We start from the raw sequence: 5,778 nt of genomic DNA on the forward strand, positions 1-5,778 counted from the left end.
GGCAGTTCTGGTGAGAAAATGGGATATTTTATTTTAACGATATTTTATCTGCCACTAATTGCCTAGAGCATAGTGAAAGCTGGAAAAGGGAAAAAACAACCAGCAGCAGCCTCTCTTTTCTCTGGAAAGTGACAGCAGAAGGTGATCGATCACATGGAGCTTTTGTCCTTGGACAACAAAACTACAAATAGTGGGATTAATAATTACCAGAAGACAGTTCAAGCCAAGTTTTGACCATTCTTTACAGTACTTTGTTTATCTGCTTAAAGAATCACCCATGACGCTATGAAAGAAATAGGCTTTTTGTGACCTTTTGCTGTTATCTTTTAATTTACAAACAGTTTTGGTTAATCTAAGTGACTACATGACTTTGGAATTTTGCATTTGAGGTATTCTGTCATCTGTTTCCTGAAATATATTTATTGTTGTGTTGCTCTGTGGAAAATGAGGAAGCTTAGGTTTATATTTGTTCAATTCTTATTGCCATCCCCTAGTCAAATATGTCTTTACATTGTTTAAAAATACTGAAGTGGGGCTTCCCTGGTGGCGCAGTGGTTGAGAATCTGCCTGCTAATGCAGGGGACACGGGTTCGAGCCCTGGTCTGGGAAGATCCCACATGCCGCGGAGCAACTAGGCCCGTGAGCCACAACTACTGAGCCTGCGCGTCTGGAGCCTGTGCTCCTCAACAAGAGAGGCCGCAACAGTGAGAGGCCCGCGCACCGCGATGAAGAATGGCCCCCGCTTGCCACAACTAGAGAAAGCCCTCGCACAGAAACGAAGACCCAACACAGCCAAAAATAAATAAATAAATAAATTTATTTAAAAAAAAATACTGAAGTGTTCCACCATACAATTTTTTCCTGTACTAGATGGCTAGGATTCTAGAGAATTAATTATAAAATATTTTCAATATATCCAACATGGCATTTCTCATTTTTTAAATGATTTTACCATATGGAATCTGAGATTGGAAGTTGATGGTGCCTCTATCACTGATCCTTCTGTTTTCTTCAGTAATTGGTGAACATAGTGTGTAGGAGGCCAGGCACTAGGTCGATTTTATTGGGTCTCCTGTTTGTGTTCTCAGCTGAAATATCAACACAGAGATGGGATACTTGATAGAATGTAATCAAAGTTCATGAGAGCTTTTAGAGATTTCAGTGAGTTCCCCCTTTTCCATCCTTCTTTTCTTCCATCAGCCAGCCTAAGATAGCTACAAAATACTCAACCAAAAGTAAGCAGTTTCGGGGAGTCTTTCCTGACCACATCTGTGTTCTGGTGAGTTCCCTAGCTGTGCATCTCAGGTACAATGTGTCCTTCCAATTGACGTCCCAGTGTCCATTTTGTTCCACTTTGTTCTAAGCCAGGGGCTGGCAAACTGCAGCCCCATGAGCCAAATCTGGCTCACTGTCTGTTGTATGAGCCACGAGCTAAGAATGGCCTTTACATTTTTTAATGTTTTTTGTTTTTGTTTTTACAAAAAGGATTTTATGACATGTGAAAATTGATTCAAATTCCAGTGTCCATAAATAGTTTTATTGAAACGCAGGCATGCTCATTTATTTACATATTGTCTATAAGCAGCTACCTTTGTGCTAAAGAGGTTTGCTGTTGAATAGTTGCAACAAAGACTATGACCAGCAAAACCTAAATAATTATTATCTGGCCCTTTACAGAAAAAGTTTGCCACCCCTGTTTTAAATTGCAACCAAGGGGCTTCCCTGGTGGCGCAGTGGTTGAGAGTCCGCCTGCCGATGCGGGGGACACGGGTTCGTGCCCCGGTCTGGGAGGATCCCACGTGCCACGGAGCGGCTGGGCCCGTGAGCCATGGCCGCTGAGGCTGTGCGTCCAGAGCCTGTGTTCTGCAACAGGAGAGGCCACAGCAGTGAGAGGCCCGCGTACCGCAAAAAAAAATTGCAACCAGGTCCATCATGTGTTAAATTATGATGCTTTCCCCCCTCTATTTGACATTCTTGGCCTCTTGAGGTCTTAGCTTCAGTTTGCTTTGCTTGTGACCTTCGTGGGTTCTTTCCAGAGGGGTGGTATCACCCCCATATATTCATTATCAAAGGGAGGAGCGCATCGTGTGCCTGGTGTGCTCGTTTGGCATGTATGCGGTGTCTAAAATTATTCTTTGCTGTTCCTATGCTATGTCTTTCTCTTTAGTAAGATAACTAAATTCAGCACTAAGCGCTGTCAGAAGCACCTGGCATAGTGATGAATCAGCCAGAACAGAAAAGTCAAATGAATGCATCTGGGAATCCCTGCGCTCTGGGATCAGAGTTGTGGCAATTCGAACAAGGATCTTAACCACAGCTGGAAGAGAGTAGATGGAACCTTGGAGGGAGGGATATAGCAGTTGGAACTGTTGGGTGACAAGACTAGTTTCCAGAACTGTGTGTGGATAGTTTGGGGATGGGAGGAGCAGTGACAAGGAGGCAGGAGAAGACTTGGACTTGGTAGGCAAGAGATACAGCGCTGTGCACTAAAGGTTGGGGAACCACAGGGACACTGCTAGTGACAAATTGGTTATAAAAGGCCTTCCCTATCATGATATAGTTGACATGGAAAGTGGCCCCACAAGCAGGGTTTGCACTGTGGAGAGGAGGCGAGGAGGACCAAAGAAACGTCAGCGATGACAGATTTGCGTCACGTGTGGTGCTGTGGATTCCAAAGTGAATGGAAACAGTCTCTGCCATTGAGCTTGATATACTATCTCAGAGACCGTTTGAATAGTAATGGATCCTTCAACAGGTGCAGCAGCATAACTTGTCTTCTAGGAGCACAGATTCGAAAATCTTCATCCCAGACTTCTGCCTCATGTCTCACTCAAAACGTATTTTCCATTCTTACTGATCCTCCCTTCTCACCTGGCTCAGAATGAGTTATAGTTGTTTGTAGATAGTATTCCTCTCCAGACCGTGAGGTGGTCTTCAGGGTGCCTGGGGAAGCTGGCCTCCAACCCTCGCCCCGAGCAGCCTCACCCTTTTTCTCCAATGTTTTAACTATTAGGTTTTCTGTGATGAAAATGTTGGGCACCTCTATCCTACACTTGTACTAGCTGTAGACGGGCTTCCTGTCCATGGCCTTCCACACTTCAAGCATATGTGTCTGCCAGGATTGGTTACTGCTTGTTGAATTGCCACCTTAAGGCTCAAAGGATATTTGATATGGATCCTGAGTTTTGTTATTAACAGCTTCCATCTCTATAACAAAGTCCTAAATTGTAAATCATAGAAGCCAGCTGGGTTTTATTTGCCAACAATAGCAGATTAGAAGAACGTGATAAATTATCTCAAAATCGGTTAAAAATTAGATGAGAATGAATGGGACTGGTAGAGCTATGCCTGAGAACAGCTTGAGGTTAGAATTTTTGATTTTTGGGTGATTTTATGAACCCTGGAGTTGATTTTTTTTTTTTTTTTGCAACTTTTTAGCATTTTAGTCTATTTTTCGGTGGGGGCATTTTGTAGGGGTTTTTTTGTTTCATTTTCAGATTTCTTTTTTGACAGTAAGGCCTGCTTCTGCTTGTTTGACATCATTTAAGCTAATTTTTATATTATCTCCACTTCTAAGGAAATTATGAAGGAGAAAGAAATCTTTTCACTAATTGTTACTTTAATTGTAAAATATTTTTGTATCTTAAATTTTGGTGTTATAATTTTTATACCATGTTTGCATTTTGCAAAAACCCTTAATTTTTTCATCCTTACACAATTTCAGACTTCCAGAAAAGTTGTGGGAACAGCACAAAAAGCTCCCAATTACCCCCACCCCCTACTTCCCCAAACCCATTTAAGTTTTGCAGTTGTCCTAGTAATGTCCTCCATAGCAGAAGACTTCAATCCAGAATAATACACTGCATTAAATGTTGGTCTCCTTCAATCTGTACTGTTTCTCAGTCCTTCCTTGATCTTTATGAGCTTAACTCTTTTTTTTTTTAAGATTACAGGGCGCTTGTTTTATACCACGTCCCTCAATTTATGTTTGGTGTTTCCTCATGACTAGACTCAAGTCATGCATTTTTATAACTCATTATATTGACACTCAAATTGTCCCATTGTTCTAGTTCTTAAAGCTAACTTATGTGTTTGGCATGTCTTTATCTCTTTTGATTACTTCCTTATTTTCTGGCACAATAATATATTTCAGGCTCTTGTACTTTCTATGCACCAGCCCTGGAATTCACCATTTCTCCAACGAGCTCTGTTCCCCTTCAAGTAGATTGTATTTAGAAACCAAAACTTTGTTCTAGGTGTGCTCATTGCTACTGGAGTCTCACTGCTCCCAAGATTTCAGTAGATGCATAGAAAATAAATACACAAACATTACATCTGTATTCCTGTATCTACATAGGGGGATTGAACACCTCAGTTCACACTGGCACCTTTTTTTCCTAACAAGTTGTCATCTCCCTTTATTTATTTTATTGAAGTATAGTTGATTTACAATGTTGTGTTTCTGGTGTACAGCAAAGTGACTCAGTTTTATATATATGTAATATATTTTATATATATATTTTTTTGTATTTTTTCCATTCTATTTCTTTCCAAACTACTGTATATAATAGCATCTCTAAGTCTATCCATGTTGCTGCAAATGGCATTATTTCATTTTTTATGGCTGAGTAATATTCCATTGTATACATGGTACCACATCTTTATCCATTCTTCTGTTGATGGACATTTAGGTTGCTTCCATGTTTTGCTATTGTAGATAGTGCTGCTATGAACATTGGGGTGCATGTATCTTTTTAAAAATTTATTTATTTATTTATTTATTTTTGGCTGTGTTGGGTCTTCGTTTCTGTGCAAGGGCTTTCTCTAGTTGCGGTGAGCAGGGGCCACTCTTCATCGTGGTGCGCGGGCCTCTCACTGTTGCAGCCTCTCTTGTTGCGGAGCACAGGCTCCAGACGCACAGGCTCAGTAGTTGTGGCTCACAGGCCCAGTTGCTCCGTGGCATGTGGGATCCTCCCAGACCAGGGCTCAAACCCGTGTCCCCTGCATTGGCAGGCAGACTCTCAACCACTGCGCCACCAGGGAAGCCCCAATGTATCTTTTTGAATTAGAGTTTTCTCCAGATATATGCCCAGAAGTGGGATTGCTGGATCATACGGCAGCTCTGTTTTTAGTTTTTTAAGGAACCTCCATACAGTTTTCCATAGTGGCTGCACCAATTTACTTTCCCACCAGCAGTGTAGGAAGGTTCCCTTTTTTCCACACCCCCTCCAGCATTTATTATTTGTAGACTTGATGATGGCCATTCTGACCAGTCACACTGGTACCTTTAATTCTAGTCCAGCACCACAGGGTTCATTCTAGCTTCTCCCTTTCATTATTTATAACTCCTCTCTTGGACAGTGAGAGACTTAGCTCCCATTATGCTCAATGTGTTTACTTCTTTGTCGTCTCCCCTGTGTGTAACCAATCTTTGTAGGCACTCAGCTGCCTGAGTGTGTTTCAGGTGCTAGTGGTGGTCAGGGAGACTGCAGGAGGAGCAGACTAACGGACAGGAGTGCAGCCCACATGCCAGACTAGTCATGGTTCCCCCCCAAGGATTGTGCTCTCTGGTGTCTTTGTCTTGGCACATGCTACTACCCTGATTCATGCATTCAGCAACTAATGAGCAGTTGCCTAAAGCCAGGCTGGCACTTGGTTTGGAATTGTTCCTACTGCTTTTATCTTGCTGATTCCTCTGTTCAAAACCATACAAGACACCTCTTTCAGGAAGCTTGCCCACGACCCCCTTTGCCCTCCAATTTGGGCCAGAGACCTCTT

The sequence above is a fragment of the Mesoplodon bidens genome, assembly GCF_964165515.1.
Source record: "Mesoplodon bidens genome assembly, chromosome: 6".
In the NCBI taxonomy this organism is placed as follows: domain Eukaryota; kingdom Metazoa; phylum Chordata; class Mammalia; order Artiodactyla; family Ziphiidae; genus Mesoplodon; species Mesoplodon bidens.